Here is a 21,156-nt window from a genome sequence, read left to right as displayed (position 1 = left end):
TTATATGGACACATCCTAGATAAACACTCCTACTCTGAGAAGCTTTGTGGATATGGGCCCAACGCAAACATTGGCTCTCAGAAACCTCATCAACAGTCTGTTCACACCCTCTCTGCTAAGCAACACCATATATTTCCTTAGCACGGTTAAAAAGGAAAATGTTATTGCAACTTCTTTACTATAAGTAATTGAGACCAAGAGCTCACGAGACGTTTCAAGTGTTTAATACCAAGGATACAGTCAGCTGAGTGCATACATTTAGAAAGCTCACAACATATTTGATACTCTTCCCTTATAGGCGTCACCTCCCCAGCTATACATTTTATGACCCCAATGAGTTTCCCTCTTTTCCCCTGTGGAATGTCCATGGTTCTCTCTTTGTATAGCCAGATAGTCAGAATCATACCCCGTCCATCTTCTGTTCTGGGCCTGACCCTGCTCTCTGATTCTAGGCAATTTCCTCTTATCTGATTAGGTCAACTTATCTAAATTAGTATACACACAGTTTCATGGCCTAAACTCCATTTATACTCACAGTAATCATTCACTAAACAGGATACAAACAAACTACAGTTTAACTTGAAACATGTTACATTTTGATAGAATCCATCACCCCCCCTCCTATTAAAGCATAAATCCTTCTTATTGTTTAATACCATTAAACAATCATTCAACTGCCTGCTGTAGACTTTCTTCTTCTTTGCTTTTCTCTAGATCTGAGAGTGTGATAGAAACAGACTTGATAGATAGAGAAGGAAAAAAATACTAGAAAAAATAAATAAACATTAAGTTAAAGCAATCCTAATTTCTACTGATTATCTATCATAAGCATCTATGTAGATACATTTATAAACTAAATCTCCGACCACAGCTTAAGAAACCCGACCGACACAATCTCCTGCAACCCCTGAACACTATGCCCACTGATATGCTTTTATGCTAAGGTCCACAAAAAGTAGGGCTCTAAATATCCCCCTAATGCTTTTTCTCAGTCTTCCATCAAGGGCTACAGGATCACAAGATATTTTTTTCAGCCAAGTCCTCCTCACTGCATTCACCTCCTAAAGCTACCCTAAAGACGTGAGCCGTAGCCTGAATCAATTTCACCTCCTCTTGTGGCAAATCTGCACTATATGGGCGTTTCAGCAAGAAAGCTTTTACTATATGGAATCCAAACAATGCCATCAGAGCTACCCCCGTAACTGCCAACACTGCCCATGCCGTATATTCCAACATCCACCTGATTTGACCAATTGTCCAATACCGTGCTGTTCCTATAGCACATCCCACGACCTTAAGTCTCTTTTGTTATTATTCCCAATGTAACAGCCAGAAGTATTGTTACCGCTTTAACTCTGTCACTGTCAGTAACTTTCATCACCGGCTTTACCCGTTAGATCTATGATTGAGTTTATGAGATATGCCTTCTTATGTTGTGCTACAGTAGGGACTGGCGGGCAATAATGACCATTACTCAGATCTGGATCACATCTCTCATCCCACGGCATACCCATCCCCACCCCATGTGAAAACCCTATGTGTGACATAGGTTTTATTTAGGGCTTAAAGGTTGTTTTTCCGCAATCCCTCTACAAAGTCCTCTTACCGTGTGTTGGGTCCCAGTTCTCTGGGAGGTATGTCAATGGATTATCTGCCCTTTGATATGGAGGAGAGAGCAGTGGGGTTGAGAGAGTGTCCAGTTCTACATGTCTCTGGGTCACATGCTTCCTGATCCTCCCCTTCAACAGATGGGCTGCCACCACTACTGCAAGGTTTTTCTCCTGGAATACAGCTTCTTGTATACATGGATCTGTGGCAACCCTCTCAATTGTTGTACCCTCACTTTCCTCAAGCCAATAAAGACTATCTGGTCATTATACTCTCTTCGCATAATATCGTCCAGGGTCTGATTGCCCCAACAAGCTATTTCTCCCCAGGTCCTCGGTCTCTCACTATCTAAAATCTTCTTCGACCATTTCATTCCTGTTGGTGTTGGGTAATACGGAGTGACAGGAATGTAAAACCTCTTGCTCCAATATAATTCCCTCTCTTTCGTTTCTGTAGCTTCGCCTGGCTTGACGTCCTGTGTCGTAGAACTCTCGGAAGTTTTGTCCTCTGCCCACACTAACTTGAAGGTTATTAACTACTATTCTTTCAACTGGAGTCTATCGCACACAATGCCATGTTGAGGGAGGGACAAGAATCTGGTTTCATTCCTCAAACTATCTGTTCCATTGCATTCTTTACAAATTCCTGTTTGTAAGAGAACCATCCCCTTATCAGAACATCCTACATCTAGGACACTAGATCTATTTTCAAATGGAACCACCCATATCACCATGCCTTTATGATTAGTTACCCTTACGGCTTCCGCAACTTTTGATGTTACCCTCTCCAAATGAACTCGAGTATCTTCGTATCGAGCTATCCACTCTATATAAAGTGTTATTTGATCTTCTACCCTTGGTGCGCCACAAACACTACCCCAACTAAAAATGTCCAGAGGCCCTATGTTACTGCCCTTTTTACATTGTGATCTACACTCCTTCTTTTCCATCATCACCTCCTCTATCAAAACCTTCTCTAGCCTCTCCATCCTGCTCTAGCCTCTCCATCCTGCTCTAGCCTCTCCATCCTGCTCTAGCCTCTCCATCCTGCTCTAGCCTCTCCATCCTGCTCTAGGCTCTCCATCCTGCTCTAGCCTCTCCATCCTGCTCTAGCCTCTCCATCCTGCTCTAGCCTCTCCATCCTGCTCTAGCCTCTCCATCCTGCTCTAGCCTCTCCATCTTGCTCGGCCTCTCCCAAGTCAGTAGGTGTTGGTGCAGCTTTCACCTGGGACACATGGATCCAGGCCTTCCTTCCCGACACCTTCACTGCTGTGTCAGTCACTAGTAGGACAGTGTGGGGTCTGGTCCACCTGGGCTGAAAGGTACCCGGTTGATGGACCTTCAAGCACACCTTGTTTCCCGGCTCTAGTGAGTGTGCTTTCCAATCCCGAGGGAGTCTACGGTGGGCTTCTTTCACCTGGGAAGATACACACTGCAACGCATGGGTAATTTCCTGACAATAGAACAACATAGATTCTCCCAGTATGGCCAAATCAAAAATTTGTGACGTGAATAACAGCACCCGGTACTCCCATCGGTCTCCCAGTTACCTCTTTATGTGGCATGAGTCCTGTGGTGACATTGGAATAGTATCCAACCTAACAAACTCTGAGTCATATGTTCCTTAATCACACTCTTCAGGAGATTTGATGATATTATTACAGCAAACTTCCCTTCCGTTGATGTGGCCTCCTGTATACAGGAATTTGTGGCTTTCCTTTTAAACATTATACCTTCTTTGACAACCCCCTCATTGAAAGTTGACAATGACAATACTATCTCTGCTACTACCACCATGATCTGGGTCTGTGTGACACTCAATTTACTTCATACTAGTCTCTATAATCTATATTGTGCAGTTAGCTGTCCTCTCCTACAAGCTATCTCCTGTAACAATATACATAGAGTGGTGCCTTTTCCAAGAGACTATATTACCAACTTCCTGAATTTATGAGCCACCCCCAGTCACATTCTATTCCGCTTTCCCAATGTTAATGCCAAAGAGCGTAAACACACACTGTTGAAAACATTTTCCAAATGGTCCTATACCCCCTTATCATGCTGTCTACCTCACAGCAGATACCGGATCAGCGAGTTATGTCGCTAACCTCTCGGGAGAAATCCCAACAATACAACATCCCCAATCTGGTGAAATTTGTGTGAAAACAAATACAGTGTAACAGGTTTTCCTCCTCTTCTGAGGAGGAGTAAGAAGGATCGGACCAAAATGCAGCGTGGTACGTGTCCATGATAATTTTAATAATTCAGAACACGAGAAAATACCAAAAGAACAAAGTGAAGGAAAGAAATGAAAAACGAAACAGTCCCGTATGGTGCAAACACAGAAACGGAAAATAACTACCCACAAATCATAGTGGGAAAACAGGCTGCCTAAGTATGGTTCTCAATCAGAGACAACGATAAACAGCTGCCTCTGATTGGGAACCATACCAGGCCAAACACAGAAATACAAAAACATAGAACAATACATAGAATGCCCACCCCAACTCACGCCCTGACCAAACTAAAATAGAGACGTAAAAAAGGAACTAAGGTCAGGACGTGACACACAGAAACACTAACCGACATAATCACACTGCCTGTTAAATCAAAGATGAACAACTCAGGCTATTATCAGCCAATTAGAATTACAACTCTTAATAACTCTATAAGGAAGTAATTGTATCCAGTAAAGAAATAATTGTATCCAGTAGCGTAATGGTAAAATAGACTATACTTAAAAATCCTATTGTCCATTATTTCTAGTAAGATTGATCAGGCCTCAACACCATTAAGTATTTCCTTTCCCTTTCTTTCCCTGTCCTTCAGAAACCATTTCAAACATTTAAAACAGAAACCCATATTCATAATCAGTCAATTGTGTTTGCGTGCTGTTGTGTGTGGTAAACCATATGGTGAAAACACACACATGGCCAGGCCTTACTTATCTGGGAGCTCATTTTACAGCCTAATCCTTCCAAAGAGATAGAACATGACACCCCCTCCTCTGCTTGAAGAGAAAGTGTACATTTCGTTAGCTTTCACTATGCTTCATCTTAATCAGCAACTTGTACATTTGAATTACAAACCAAGCTCGATACTGATAAATCCACTGTCCTCCCTCCAATCATTAATCGTTAGTTTTAATCCACCTCATTGTTTATATGCTCTTCATTTAGCATGTACTACCCTTAGACACGGCAACATTTATCTCTCTACCGAGTCCAACGATCCACTCCCGTAATGACTGGTCTCTCTTCTCCATGATTTCCCCAAACCACGGCACTACAAAATTTTAAAAAGGTAATTTTAGGTTTGGTAACCCCAACTCTAATTTCTTGTGACCGTCTCCCAATATTAACTCTCATCTAATTCCCAGTGACCAATCCACCCTTTAGTTAATTCTATAAATCTATTTCAGAATAAGACAAAATGAAATGTCTCACGAGATTAGAAACTCCCCAAGGTGTTCTGAGTTTACAAGGAGTATTTTTCTGTTACGATTCTAACTTGTTACCTTTTAGACTCCATTGTCTTTGATTCTCGCAAGGATTTTCCAACCCCAAAATCGTCTCCACTTCCATCCATGTAATATGATCTGTGTATTGTTACTGGACCTACAGTATGTTCAAAGACATGGTTATGTTCAAAGACATGGTCAAAGACATGGTTAATAGATCCCAGGCATCTATTAAAAAGCAGTGAGTGGAGTTAGATTCCACTCTCAAAGCATCCTGCTCTATTTCATCCACCTCCCCCGCATTTGCTGTTTTCATAACAGGTTTCAAACCTGCCATAAAAGCAGACGTACAAATTCTATTAATGTACTCACAAACCCAGTCTTTTTGCAGCTGAGTACTAATCTGCTAATTTTGGGGTTTAAACCTCTCCCGACAGCACACAAAGTATGCTATCAGCTCCTAGCCTCCAGCAATGGTGGCAGGCAGAGAGGCTAACAATATTTGTTGCTGTAGTAATATATAACCAGCGGCGTGGAGATTTAGTTTGATACCTTTCAATCCGAGTTCTCTGTGTTGTTTACAGGGGTACAGGAAGGGGGGTAGCAGAGGAAAGGTGAAGTAGCGTGACAGGCTAATCTGTACTGTCGAACACAATCATCTCAATTACCTCCCTCCGCGTGCCGTGAGAAGCCTTGACTCTCTTCATTTGCATCACATTCGGGCTGGTTTCTCATTAACTGAGCAGTGGGTGGATTTACTTCAACCTTTCGAAACCGAACCATGATTTGAAATCCCCTCTGGTCTCCTATAGGCTGTATGATGTATACCCTTGGCTGGGTCAGGGTGTAATAACACTGTCAACTTATTTTGTGCGTTGTCGAGGGTTGAAGGGAATACTGCCTGAAGCAGCGTGATATGTAGGAGAATTTTAACACCAACATCACAGCTCTGAAAGACTGACCTGCAGAATCATGTTCCATGTGGGAAAAAAGTGTTATGAGCTTCTCACATTCTGTTTATATCCTTCTTTACCTCCACAAAATACATTGCCATAAATGTTTTTCATTGCCATTGACCCACAACATTGTCCTTGGATACTGTTTTACTTCAGCAATAAGGCATGAGAACCCGGGAATTATCGTGTGAATAACTCCCTGCTAAGGCTGTTCTTAGGCCCGAAGTGAAGCCAAGGGCCGGGGAAACAGACCTTAGGAGGGTGTTATTCTCAATAATTCCCAGGTTCAAGGGCCTTATTACTTTTATAAAACGGTTGCCAACATATTAAAAAAGATTAACGACATGTTTTCATTAAAAACGTTATTATATTGTGTAAATTTGTTTTATTTCATCCTTCCGTCATACTAAATAGTCTGCAACATTGTTCCACAGGTCAGAGAGGCAAACAAGAAGGTTTAGACAAACCCAAACTGTTGCAAACCAAATGCTAGCCTATTAGCATGTGGAACTATTGTCTAGACACTTTTTTTCCAGGGAAGATTAAGTTGGTAAATTGGCTGGGCTGTGGGACAGTGGATGCGCATTGATAAATCTAATGGAACTGTTAATAGGAATTACCTGAATAGGGGGATTGTGGTACTATAACTCCTCTCTATCAACCAATCAGCATCCAGGATCCAAACAACCCGTTTTATACATTTGAACAAAGCATCATTTCACACTTACCCTCATAAACTGTATATACATTTTTCTCCACACATATCTGTTTTCACCACACACAAGGATTTCCCATACACCCAAATACAATGATATTTTATCCTAGATGGATAGACTAGATTTAATGGGGTGAAGAAGGAATGGGATTGCTATTGACAATTGAACCTATACAGTAGGTTAAGTAAGATAGAGTGAGTGAGGTCATGTGAAAAGGTGGGTGTAGACAGGGGGGGAAAGTGGTATTGTCCATTTATAGTCAGGTTGATGAAGTGTGTATGTTTCCTCAATAGAATATTGTGGTCTTTGAAAAACTCCTGTGTACTGGTGAAGCCTCTTCTCATATTGCTGAAAGAGATACAAATACATAAATAACATGGCTCCCCTCTGTCTTGACAAGAAATATCTGTGGCATATGATTTACATAATTAAAGAAGATAAAAGTCTTGAATTCACTCAATTTGATGCTCCAAAATCTGGCTGTGTGGAGAGAGGTTCACATCTGCCTCTGCCTAGCTAATGCTGCTAGCACATGCTAATTCACACTAGGCTACTCAAGATGAATGAAAAGCAAGGGGAGCGAAGGGGGAGGAGGAGAGAGAGAACTGTTCTGCCCATTTCCCTCGCCTTGTCTTCTCCCTCACTTCATCTGAAGTGCCCTGAGGAGAGTGGAGATGGGGATAAGTAGAGGAGAGGAGAAGACAAGAGAAGAGTGAACATAGATCAGATGTGATGAATCACAGGTTTTTCCACTCACCGTGTCTTCCCACTCCGTTTTGTCAATCATTTGGAGATGAAACATATAACAGCCTTTATGAGATCCGCCACTCCCCAAGGTTCAGATTAGTCCCCCTCCCAGCCTTCATACTGTACAGCAGATGACTAGGACTGGATGTACTGTATACTGTACTGTATAATACTGTATCACTATTGTAATCAATGTAACAGCAATTATTCACAGTATGTTGTGGATTTTGGTGTAGATTTAACTCATTCCACTTTTTATCCTTTATTTATACTGGTTATCCCATAAAAGATCAACCTAGACGGTAGCAATCAAACATGAATACAAATCGGCAAGAAATACTTCAAAGCATGTTTTGGGAGCTTATAGAAATTCTACAGTGATGACTAACACTGATACAGCAGCCGATGAGGTTGAAGTGAGGAGACTAAAGGTAGAGGTGGAAGTATCTGGAATCTAGTCATGCTAGGTTCTGACGTACGCAAGGTGCTAAACTTCATCTGCAGGTGCAGCAGCACACTCACTGTCATTCCATTCCAATCACACTATCAAGTGCATCATCAGCCAGAGATGCTGTCTGAATTATAACTGTAGAAGGGATTAGGGAATAGTTTGTCAGCCAAATGGAAGAGTAACCGTGCACGTATTGAAAATAAAGTGTAGCAATGATAGTGCTGTATTTACTTCTTATAGGCTACAGTTTGACAATCTTTTCTGATTGCAAGTCAGCAAATATCTCTACAAATATCTCTATACTTAAATCTGCTCTGGAGCCAGTGAACACCTGTCTGTTCCTTCCTCCCTTCTCCCTTCTTCCTTCTCCCAAGGATGACTTGTGGTTGCCCAGCCTGCCCATTTGAAATACAGCCACAGCTACCCAAACCACAAACCCTCATAAATTCCCTTCCTATTCTGTTCTGGCAGTGCTGCGGTCACCTCTGCCTGCACTGTACACTCTTCACTCTGAAAGATGACAGTCACGATCTGGCAGTGCTCCCTAACCTTAGACATAACTCCAGTTCTATATCGAATAGGAGTGTGCAGAATGGGTTGTATCTCTGTGGCACTGCAGTAAGGAACACTGTTGTTACCCTCCACTCTAACCTTACGATAACTGCTGATGAGTAATATGAAAGAGCACTTGACACAGGCAGTAAAACAAACTGCAATCCAAAAGGAGTTATCCTCAAATCGAAGGAGTGGCATCCCCAGGGTGTGTGTGCGTGAGTGCATGTGTGTGTGTCTGTGTGCGCGTGTGTGTGTGCATGTGTATGAGTTGTGTGCCAGCATATGTCTGTGTCTACCTCACACTCCACTCAGGCCACTATGACCTCAGCCCCCCCTGCTACCACAGATTAAGTGCTGTTCCTTGACAGCAAGCCCTTGCTGTGGAAAATAAAACCACTACCTCTCTTCTTCACACACTTCCCCCCTCACACTCTCATCCTGACTGTGATCAGTGTGTGTTTGAAGATGGGGGCCATTGATAAAGCAGAGACCGAGGCAGCCCTGATTCCCCCAGACTGCTGCTAGTCTGAATACTGGTTCACACAGAGAAGAAAAACATCTCATGTGGTCTTTTTAGCTTTTTAACTGCTTTGCTGGATGCCAAGTGAAATCTCTTTTGTAGCTCCGTGGCCGAGTTTGGGAATTAAATATAGATATAGCTGTAGTGTGGAGTCCTTTGGACAATTCGGAGGAGGGGGATTTGTGGGTAGTGTAGTGTTGTTTTTGCAGTACTAAATAACACTGTGAAATATGTCATATTTTATTTCAGTTTATCTATCCAACTGTTTGTCTATGTATGCTTCATTAAGTGGCAATGGTTTTGTTCCACAAAAATAGTCCTTTTCTTTCCCTTTTATATTTTAAATAGAAATTGGTCACCAATATTGAATTTTAAAAGCCTGTTATATTAAATGAAGTGCCCTTTAATATAGACCACATGGAGAATGCAATAAATAAAGACTTCAGCATTTTCACATGTCCCTCTGTGCACTCTCTGACTTCTAGGAACATTTTAAACCTTTGAACCCCAACATTTCTCCAAGTTTTCAAGTTTTCAAGTTTTCATTGTAAAGCCCAAGTTATTTTGTTGCTTGTCAATAACATTTCTGAAGATTATTATCTATTTCACGTGATTTAGTGATTGATTTCGACAGGGCTGTAGTAGAGCGGGTCGAGAGCTTCAAGTTCCTTGGTGTCCACATCAACAACAAACTATCATGGTCCAAACACACCAAGACAGTCGTGAAGAAGGCACGACAACACCTATTCCCCCTCAGGAGACTGAAAAGATTTGTCATGGGTCCTCAGATCCTCAACAAGTTCTACAGCTGCACCATCAAGAGCATCCTGATCAGTTGCATCACTGTTTGGTATGGAAACTGCTCGGCATCCGATCGCAAGGCACTACAGAGGGAAGTGCGTACGACACAGTACATCACTGGGGCCAAGCTTCCTGCCATCCAGTACCTCTATACCAGGCGGTTTCAGAAGATGGCCCTAAACATTGTAAAAGACTCCAGCCACCAAGTCAACGACTGTTCTCTCTGCTACCGCATGGCAAGCGTTACCGGAGCGCCAAGTCTAGGTCTAAAAGGCTCATTAACAGCTTTTACCCCCAAGCCATAAGACTGCTAAACAGTTCATCAAATGGCTACCCGGGAATATTTGCGTTGAGCGCCTTTTTTACACTGCTGCTACTCGCTCTTACTTACTTAAAAAAAAACGTTGCATTGTTTGTTAAGGGCTTGTAAGTAAGCATTTCACGGTAAGGTCTACTACACCTGTTGTATTCGGCGCATGTGACAAATAAAATGGGATTTGATTGGTCTTTGCCTCATTTTAAGTCAACCCTATTACATGAACTGAACTGATGTTTTAATATGGTGAACCGATTCCTTTTAAAATGTTTTTTTCTTCAAAAGAAACATTAAACAACTAATTGTCAAGTCATGGTGTGAAAGCAGGTGAGCTGGTTCTACTCTTTTTGGACAATTTCTGGTGTTTTGTGGTGGAAAACGTCAACCCTGTTACCCATAGAGGGTCAGGTTAGAAATGTTTTAACAATACATTTTTTTTGTGAAACTTGCTTTCAACTGCCACTTCCTGTTGCACACAACACGCTTCCATTCCAACATGAAATCATCCCCCCTGTTACAGTCAACTCTGTTACTTTATTTAGCACTAGCTAAATTAGCGCATTTTCTTATTTAACCTCTTGAGATAGAAAAAATGTTTTTTATGAAGTTGAACATGTGCTCTTTATGACAGAATGTTGAAATTAGGTGAAATCAAACAGTGTTTTTTTGACCACGTTACACCGAATTGAATTGGTGGAACGACCCACAAGGTGAAATGTATCATGGTCAACATGCTCCTGAACCCTCACACTCTCATGACTTCCAACCTCATCTCCAGCTCTCTGCTGGGAATGTATTGTTTCCTGATGCTAGGGGGTCAGGCCATTACTAATGAATCCATCTCAATGGGATTTACAACCCCCACCCCCTTTATATGTGGACTGGGAGTCGTATTGGATTGAAATCAGTCCAATGACGTTGGATATTAGAGCTGGAATAGGATGTATGGACCCCATCGTCCAGGAAGCAATTCCATGAGATTGGACTTAGATGGATTCAAACTGGAAACTGTTAAATTGACCCGGAGCAATTGACCCTCATCACTCCTTGGTTTCATTGAAAGAAGTGGAGAGGATGAATCTGAGTTAACATTCCCCCCTCAGTTTCATGAGTTTCTATAAAGTCACTGAATGAAGACGAAACACTTCCTTGACATTTAGGTTGTTGGAACTTAACTTTTCTTTTTGTCTTTCTACTTCTTTCTCTAATAAAGTTACTAAAAGCGTGAACAGTAGCAATCGTAAGCTTGGCTGAGAGAGAAGGGATAATCATTCATGATTATTTAGAGACGGCTGAAATGAGCAAGCGAGCGCACTTTCACCCCCCTTAATTTGAGAGATGAATGGCACTTGGGAATCTAGTTAAACAAATGTCAGGGGAGGGGAGGCAAGGCATGAGGCGAGGCGTGAGGCAGTGTGAAAGGTAAGAAAGAGAGAAACAGGACAAGACTGGAGCTCTAGTCTGGAGAGTCAGCAGCTTCCTATCAGCAGAGAGGATATGAGAAGAGAGTGGTAGAGGAGACAAGATGAGAGAAGGGAAGGAGAGCAGAGAAAGAGTAGGGCATAGGAAGGAGGGAGAAGGAATGTTTTATCTATTTGTCCATTTTGTTGGATAACGGACAAGGTAGAGAGTAAAAACAGTGCGTTATGACTCTTTTGGCTTTAGTAATGATGTGGATCTTGTTCCTGAGCGCTTCACCTAAATTCAATAAGAATGTAGCCTACATTTGTCCCTCCCCCTGAGGCAGGCCGGCAAGCAGGCACTGGGACTTTCATTTAATTTGCAGGGCCCAAGACTCTGCACGGTCCGGGGCCTGACTTACAAAGGAACACAGGAAAATGTGGACAAAAATAACGAGTGGAGCAAGAGGGAGAGGGTGGGAGGGAGAGAGAGAGAGAACCACCTTGGGTCCTGTTCCTGTGAACTGAGTTGGTCTGCATGAAGGGCATACAACTCCTAATGAGCATTCATAGCATCTCCTCATTTATTACAAACACTGAGAATCGTCATCCTAATGTTGCACTCTAATGCTTCTTCTCATTACCGTTTCACTGCAGTTATGAATGCAGTATCTCTCTCACCTGAAATTTCTCGCTCCCCTTTCCAGGAATATATTCCCTCTAGTCAAGATAGTCCCCATAAGAGTGTCATTGTAATGCCAGAGTTGTCAGTTTGGTTCCTGCAGAGGTACCAGGAATAATCTCTGGTAAGGTCACCTAAAAAATCTGGGGGCCACATAGTGTGCGTTTACTGTGTGTGCGCAAACTGTATTTGAGCTTTATGTTTGTAGCTAGGTTGCTTTGAGTGAAAGCATGTGTTAAATAACAGTACTATTATATTATACTGTATGTGTGTCTCTCTGTAGCATTTGTGCCTTCCCGTGAAGGTAAATGTGTAGGTGTGTCATCCACAGTGGAGTTATGCATAGCTATGCAGCTCTATGCAGCTCTAATGTCATTTCCCAAAGTAATGCAATCGGACTGAGGTGTTTGGCAAAGGAAAGCCCTGGCTAAGGTGGAACACAACTCAACACCCCTCAGTCATCTATTATTGTGGTGTGTTTTAGAGACAAGCCTATTTTTGCCTTGGACTCATTTCAATAAAAGGGACATTTCGGTAATAACTGTCTAGACAGGGAAATCGACTTTAGTGACAGTTAAAAACAAACCTCTTATTCAATTTGATTATTTTTAGAAACCCCTCTCGTCTTCCTCTGATTCACACCCTGTGTGGATGTGTGCGCCTGTGTGTATGTGTGTGCGTTGGTGTGTGTATGCATGCGTGACAGTCTCATTTGGTGTGTCTTGTGTTGGTATCTTGTGGTGGTATCTGGAGGGAGTGACAGTAATACATTGGGCCTCTGTGAGAAGCCTCTCTTCTCCCTATGTGTTTTAGTGAGGCGAGATGGATGGAGAGAGTTAGCATTGCAGGCACATCACCTCTTGCAGCTGTGAGAGAGGTCGGTCACCCTCTCTCTCACTCTCGCTCTCGCTCTATCTCTCCACCCTCTATCTATCTTCCTTCTCTCCAATTTTACTCTCTTTCTTTCTCCCCCCAACCCCATACCCCCAGCTGTAGTGAGAGGAGACCCTGTCTGTGTGCAGTACAGAATGAGACACTGTCTGTGTGCAGTACAGAATGAGACACTGTCTGTGTGCAGTACAGAATGAGACACTGTCTGTGCAGTACAGAATGAGACTGTCTGTGTGCAGTACAGAATGAGACTGTCTGTGTGCAGTACAGAATGAGACTGTCTGTGTACAGTACAGAATGAGACACTGTCTGTGGGCAGTACAGAATGAGACACTGTCTGTGTGCAGTACAGAATGTACACAGGTTCTTATTACACAGGTCCTTATTTGTTCCAACCCCTCACTAAAGGGAGGCCCAATCAGGGTTTATCACCCAGAAGAACTTAGCTCACTATCCACCGTGCAGCACACCTTCCTTTTTATTTACCTCTGCTGCTGCTGCCTCCCCAAGCCAATTACCCCACTAATCAGTCAGAGAGCTGGCTAACCTGCCTGCCTGCTAGCCTGCTAGCGCTTCCAAGCCTCCCGGCCCCTGCGGTTAGCTGGCAGCTAGCTGGCAGCCTTTCCCTTATCCTACTATGGTGCTATGGGGGTTAAGGGCCTGTGGTTGTTTTGGCTGGTTCTCTGCAGTACAGTAAACCAGGTAGAAACCATAATGTGTTTGTGTAGTGCTGCATCATACTGAAATACCCCCGCTACATTAGCTGGCTGGTCTCCCATTCCATCTGTCATTCTTTTCTCTTTGTTCTGGCTTCCTTCCTTTATGGGGCCATAGTTTTTCCCAGCCATGTCATTGAGCCAGGAAAAACTCCTAATCGTAGGTATAGTTCTAGGGCCTAAAATGTTGTACAGAAAATGCTTCCACTCAGGCCCTTTCTCTTACTGCATAACGAGGAGAGTGTACGCAGTGCAGTACTCAACATGATGCTGATGCTCATTCTAAGTGAATGCTGCATTGACATTTTCAGCATTGTCATTGTTGTTGTCCTTTTTTCTCTCCTTTCCTTTTCATAACAGCTAGTGTAGCCTGTGGCTCTTAGTTTTATTAGCCTGTCTCAGAGGTGGATGCTGCTCCGTCATGCTGTCAGCCTGGCTCCCTCCATTAGCCCGTCTCAGTGGTGGATGCTGCTCCTTCATGCTGTCAGCCTGGGTCCCTCCATTAGCCTGTCTCAGTGGTGGATGCTGCTCCGTCATGCTGTCAGCCTGGCTCCCTCCATTAGCCTGTCTCAGTGGTGGATGCTGCTCCGTCATGCTGTTAGCCTGGCTCCCTCCATTAGCCTGTCTCAGTGGTGGATGCTGCTCCGTCATGCTGTTAGCCTGGCTCCCTCCATTAGCCTGTCTCAGTGGTGGATGCTGCTCCGTCATGCTGTTAGCCTGGCTCCCTCCATTAGCCTGTCTCAGTGGTGGATGCTGCTCCGCCATGCTGTCAGCCTGGCTCCCTCCATTAGCCTGTCTCAGTGGTGGATGCTGCTCCTTCATGCTGTTAGCCTGGCTCCCTCCATTAGCCTCTCAGTGGTGGATGCTGCTCCGTCAGCATTAGCCTGTCTCAGTGGTGGATGCTGCTCCGTCATGCTGTCAGCCTGGCTCCCTCCATTAGCCTGTCTCAGTGGTGGATGCTGCTCCGTCATGCTGTCAGCCTGGCTACCTCCATTAGCCTGTCTCAGTGGTGGATGCTGCTCCATCATGCTGTCAGCCTGGCTACCGTGGTGGATGCTGCTCCGTCATGCTGTCAGCCTGGCTCCCTCCATTAGCCTGTCTCGGTGGTGGATGCTGCTCCTTCATGCTGTTAGCCTGGCTCCCTCCATTAGCCTCTCAGTGGTGGATGCTGCTCCGTCATGCTGTCAGCCTGGCTCCCGCCATTAGCCTGTCTCAGTGGTGGATGCTGCTCCGTCATGCTGTCAGCCTGGCTCCCTCCATTAGCCTGTCTCAGTGGTGGATGCTGCTCCGTCATGCTGTCAGCCTGGCTACCTCCATTACCCTGTCTCAGTGGTGGATGCTGCTCCGTCATGCTGTCAGCCTGGCTCCCTCCATTAGCCTGTCTCAGTGGTGGATGCTGCTCCGCCTGTTAGTGGCTCCATTAGCCTGTCTCAGTGGTGGATGCTGCTCCATCATGCTGTCAGCCTGGCTCCCTCCATTAGCCTGTCTCAGTGGTGGATGCTGCTCCATCATGCTGTCAGCCTGGCTACCTCCATTAGCCTGTCTCAGTGGTGGATGCTGCTCCGTCATGCTGTCAGCCTGGCTCCCTCCATTAGCCTGTCTCAGTGGTGGATGCTGCTACTTCATGCTGTTAGCCTGGCTCCCTCCATTAGCCTCTCATTGGTGGATGCTGCTCCGTCATGCTGTCAGCCTGGCTCCCTCCATTACCCTGTCTCAGTGGTGGATGCTGCTCCGTCATGCTGTCAGCCTGGCTCCCTCCATTAGCCTGTCTCAGTGGTGGATGCTGCTCCGTCATGCTGTCAGCCTGGCTCCCTCCATTACCCTGTCTCAGTGGTGGATGCTGCTCCGTCATGCTGTCAGCCTGGCTCCCTCCATTAGCCTGTCTCAGTGGTGGATGCTGCTCCGTCATGCTGTTAGCCTGGCTCCCTCCATTAGCCTGTCTCAATGGTGGATGCCTGCTGTTAGCCTGGCCCTCCATTAGCCTGTCTCAGTGGTGGATGCTGCTCCGTCATGCTGTCAGCCTGGCTCCCTCCATTAGCCTGTCTCAGTGGTGGATGCTGCTCCGTCATGCTGTTAGCCTGGCTCCCTCCATTAGCCTGTCTCAGAGGTGGATGCTGCTCCGTTATGCTGTTAGCCTGGCTCCCTCCATTAGCCTGTCTCAGTGGTGGATGCTGCTCCGTCATGCTGTTAGCCTGGCTCCCTCCATTAGCCTGTCTCAGTGGTGGATGCTGCTCCGTCATGCTGGTAGACTGGCTCCCTCCATTAGCCTGTCTCAGTGGTGGATGCTGCTCCGTCATGCTGTTAGCCTGGCTCCCTCCATTAGCCTGTCTCAGTGGTGGATGCTGCTCCGTTATTCTGTCAGCCTGGCTCCCTCCATTAGCCTGTCTCAGTGGTGGATGCTGCTCCGTTATGCTGTCAGCCTGGCTCCCTCCATTAGCCTGTCTCAGTGGTGGATGCTGCTCCGTCATGCTGTTAGCCTGGCTCCCTCCATTAGCCTGTCTCAGTGGTGGATGCTGCTCCGTTATGCTGTCAGCCTGGCTCCCTCCATTAGCCTGTCTCAGTGGTGGATGCTGCTCCGTTATGCTGTCAGCCTGGCTCCCTCCATTAGCCTGTGTTGTGCTGCAATGACATTTACCTGTGTCTTATCACCACAAACATTATATTAAGGCCCATAGCAGATAGAAAAGTGCCAGCTGGCATATTCTGTTATTCTATTAAAACTAGAGTGACCAAAAAGGTCTGCAAAAAGAGTTTGGGATTCACATTGTCGTGAACTTTTCTTTTTGATTGGATTGTAGGCTGTTCTTCAGTTTTTGGAGCGACAGTGTCATGTAACAGATTGCTTTCCACACTCGGGGTAGTTTTTTCCCCTTTGTTTTCAACTGTGATATTTCCTTGGAGGGTTGAGATATTAACTTAGCTCAGAGGTATGTGTATAAGCAATGGGTTGGACATTGTATGAATGTACAGCTTTCGCCGTGCACTGTAAGTGCAAGGTTGCATTGGGCTTGCTCATCACTATACATCAACTCTAACTAGAGCTCAATTCAATTAAACCGGCATTCCGTTTTGGATGCAGTATTTTTTCAGTGATCAAATCACAGAGTGCTTTTGGGTTCTGTAATAGAATCCTATCTCTACAGTACTACTTGGTAGATTCCCCTCACAGGTAGATTCTTCTAGATTTCAGGATAAGAAGTTTGTGTGCACAGGCAGTAGTTTGTAAACAAAGACACTGTATAAACATTGTCTAGGAAGGTTCTGTTAAACGTCTTGGTTTTCTCTACACTCTTCGAAAAAAGGGTTCCAAAAGGGTTCTTCGGCTGTCCTCATAGGATCACCCTTTTTGGTTCCAAGTAGAACCCGTTTGGGTTCCTTATTGAACCACCTGTGGAAAGAGTTCTGTTCTATATGTAACCCCAAAAAGTTCAACATGGAACCAAAAAGGGTACTTCAAAGAGTTCTCCTATGTGGACGGCCGAAGAACCTTTTTAGGTTGTAGATTTTTTTTCTAAAAGTCTACAGTATATCCTTCTTTATGTTATGTCTACCACTGCACTCTCCTTCTTCTTTCAACGCTACTCTACAGTCCCAACGCATCCACCCAGGGTGGATTTCTGATGTAAAAGTCGACTAAATTGCGTTTCACTACAGGGTCATCTAATATTAAGTGCAGGGTTTCGTTGTGACCATCTGGAGGGTCAACAATGTTTCCACATCATTTCAACCCCAAAATGTAATGTGATGACGTTGAAAAATAGTAAGCAACGTATTTTTTCCCAATTTTTTTTTCACCCAACTTTGAACTTAAATCCAATGACATGGTGCCATTGTTTGTAGATTTCACATTAAATTCACGTTAACTGATGTCTGTGCCCATGGTTTTCCCCCAGTACCAGGAGCAGGTTAAACCCGTGATAGGATTATAGGGAGAGGAAATGACATAACCTCTCTGATGTAAATCTTGAATAATAACAGTAATCATGGATTACAGCTTTAGATTCAACAAGGATGTGCAATTTCCTCTCAAATAATATGATACAGTGATACCTCATTGAGTTTGATAGAGATTATAGGTTGTGTATAGATGCTAGACATTCAAATTTTGAGTTGGACGCTTTCATCATGTAATCATGAAATTGAAGTAAATGCTAGGCTTGATGTATCTTAATGGTAAATGGAATAGATGGCGTTACATCAGACATGACTACGATTCTTCTGGATACAATTTTTGTATCAGAAGATGAGAGATTCTATAGAAAACTGGACGTACATTTTACCTTTAAAAAGAGTATTGCAATCATATCAATGTTGACTTGTTAAGTTACTAATCTAACCCATTAGTGGAGTGACATTTATAGTCTTGCTAATGGACCAGACTCATAATGCTTATGAAAGCTCCATGGCTGTCCCAAGTTGGATATTTAGTTAGTGATGAGCTCTTAATAAAATGTAGGAAATAGATCGCTAGCTTTAGAGAAGCCCAGTTTTGGTGAACTGAAATGGGAAACATCAGCTGGCTATCATCAATGGTTCCAGTATATAGAATTATAGAATAATATAATATGAATCTGTATAATGGACAATCACCATATTGGATAAACCATGAAAAACCATGGTTCTACTCTGCCCATTCCATTAGTTATGTTTCAGAACCAATTCCACACCTATTAAAGGGAGAATGAGTGGGCTTTGGTCTGGGGAAAGGAGAAGGTGAGAAAGTGGCTCATACATCTGGGTCTATGCTCAGCTCATTCATAAAAATGGTGGCAAAGAGCCAAGGCAGGGAGGCAGGCTAGAGGCCTGCTAAATATCACCCGATACTCACTGCCTGTATTCAGTTGGCCTGCTCCCCTCCCTGGCTGCCGGAGCCTGTCTCCCCCGGCCCTGTTGAGGGATATCTACGGGACCCAAAGGATCCATTAGAATAGCAGGGAGGCTTAACTGCTCTTTCAGGAGCGAGTAAAGGGAGGTTAAGCTGAGTCTCTTTGTTTTGAGGTTTTGTTTTCTGAAGGTGTGTTGGTGTAGTATGTCTACTCTGTCATCTGTTCAGGGGGCTTTTCTGGACTGTAGCCTGTATGATTTCGATTAAAATAGTTAACACTCCACTTATAGACAAGGTCTGTATAAATCCTCTTGAACGTCATGGCAAAATGTAGATTTCATGAGACTGACATAAATAATAACTAGTACTGTTGCAAAGTTCTAGAAAGTTCTGGAACACACCTTTCTATTAAAATAGTTTTAAGTTGCTGAGGTTTACTAACTTTTGAGGACACTAGCTCAAGTGCATACACTGAATTAGGAACACCAAACATTAGGAACACCTTCCTAATTTTGAGTTGCACACAGAACGCTTTTTACACCAACATGTCAGTCCCCTAAGTAGGGGACTTAACATCTAAGAGATAACCTTGCCTTCACTGCAATTACAGGCTTCAGCTAATGTGTTATTGAATATTCTCCATCAGCATACATTCAATTAAGCATCTTTATCTGCTGGTAATGCTCAATGCCTGTCATCTTTTTGTATCTGAGTGCCAGCCCATCAGTGATAATGGGAAGTGTGTAGGAGTGCGCACTAGCAACCAGCATTTCCACCATTAGCGCCTGTTCCTTCTCTCCTTAGCCTGTTGACCGCTGTAGTAAACATGTCTGGAAAGTCAATTGTAAACAAACCTCTATCCTAGCGGGAATTTCCAACCCCCTTCCAGGGGGGCCAGAGCACTGGGGGTGGGAGCCAGGCACTCAGAAAAGTCGGAAGTTGATAATCTCCGCAGAGCAGACAAAAACGTTAAACAGCTGCCGCCGAACAATATGTCTCACAGGATTTCATTTTCGATTTGGCAAGCTCGATTAATCACGACACTCCTATAAAACGCTCTTCTCTCCTCTCTCTCACACTGGCTGCCTGCTCAGACTGCTTCAGATGCCTTTTATTTTTCCCCTCCCTAGAAATGTACAGCCAAGGAGAAAACAGACAGAAGGGAGAGAAAGAATGGGGAGAGAGAAAGAGATATGATGGGGAACAAGAAAGAGAGGAGAGAGAGAAAGGGAAATCTGTGTAAAGGAGTGTATGATGGTCACTGAGACGGAAAGCAAAAATCGCATGGTACAATGTATATGTGTTTCTGTGTGTGCAAAAGAGGGAGATTTGTGTGGGAATGTGAGTGTGACAGAAATGAAAAGAGCTAAAGAAAAAGCAAGGGAGAGAGAGGGGGCTAGTGTGTGTGTGTGTGTGTGTGTGTGTGTGTGAGTCAAGCAGATAACAGTTCAGTGCTGTGGTATGTCTCCCCAAGGCTGTGGCTTCTATCTGAATATTCATTGAGCTGAGACTGGCTTTCCTGCCTCCGTTTGTTAAAGGATAACTATCAGTTCTTACCATGTGGCCGCGAATGGGCCTGTTTGTCTCCACGCACACACGCACACACACACACAATGAGAAAAAGCATCAATGCCTGACAAAGTTTCCCTGAAAATATGAAAATCCAGTGATTGTTTGCAAATCTTTGCTTTTTTTCCCACAATTGATCCTTTGAAAGCTGTTCTGGTGTTAGCGTTTAGACTATGTAGATTTCACTTTCAGAAATGCAAGGCTTCACATCATTTTGCTGAATGGTGTTAGTCAGGCCTTTCATTTTTTAATCTTGCCACGGTCTGTGTTCTGGCATACACTGACAGTCAGATTTGGGTTTCATGCCAGTAAATGGGTTTGTGTTGAGAAAACATCCAATTGGTCAAGAAATATGTCATTTAATGTATGATGATGATTTACTAAAAAAATGAACTAGTCGATTTGATTCCGATTTGAATATTTGACACAGCAGAGATATGTAGAAAAATAAAAAGGGGTAAAAAAAAAAGCCAAGACCAACAACACAAACAAACGGACTATAGGCTACAGCTACAAGTAGTGAGTGGAGTTACAAACAGACTATACAGCTACAAGTAGTGAGTGGAGTTACAAACAGACTATACAGCTACAAGTAGTGAGTGGAGTTACAAACAGACTATACAGCTACAAGTAGTGAGTGGAGTTACAAACAGACTATACAGCTACAAGTAGTGAGTGGAGTTACAAACAGACTATACAGCTACAAGTAGTGAGTGGAGTTACAAACAGACTATACAGCTACAAGTAGTGAGTGGAGTTACAAACAGACTATACAGCTACAAGTAGTGAGTGGAGTTACAAACAGACTATACAGCTACAAGTAGTGAGTGGAGTTACAAACAGACTATACAGCTACAAGTAGTGAGTGGAGTTACAAACAGACTATACAGCTACAAGTAGTGAGTGGAGTTACAAACAGACTATACAGCTACAAGTAGTGAGTG

General features: G+C 43.8%; 1 protein-coding gene across 2 annotated transcripts in view; it reads left to right on the top strand.

Moving 5' to 3' along the window:
* neto1l (neuropilin (NRP) and tolloid (TLL)-like 1, like) overlaps positions 1 to 21,156 on the top strand; it is a 179,512-nt gene that overhangs the window by 11,959 nt on the left and 146,397 nt on the right. The gene's annotated exons all lie outside the window — the stretch shown is intronic.

The sequence above is a fragment of the Oncorhynchus nerka genome, linkage group LG22 (assembly GCF_034236695.1).
Source record: "Oncorhynchus nerka isolate Pitt River linkage group LG22, Oner_Uvic_2.0, whole genome shotgun sequence".
Taxonomy (NCBI): domain Eukaryota; kingdom Metazoa; phylum Chordata; class Actinopteri; order Salmoniformes; family Salmonidae; genus Oncorhynchus; species Oncorhynchus nerka.
The sequence above is the reverse complement of the archived record's forward strand: the minus strand, read 5'-3'. Positions and strand labels throughout refer to the sequence as shown.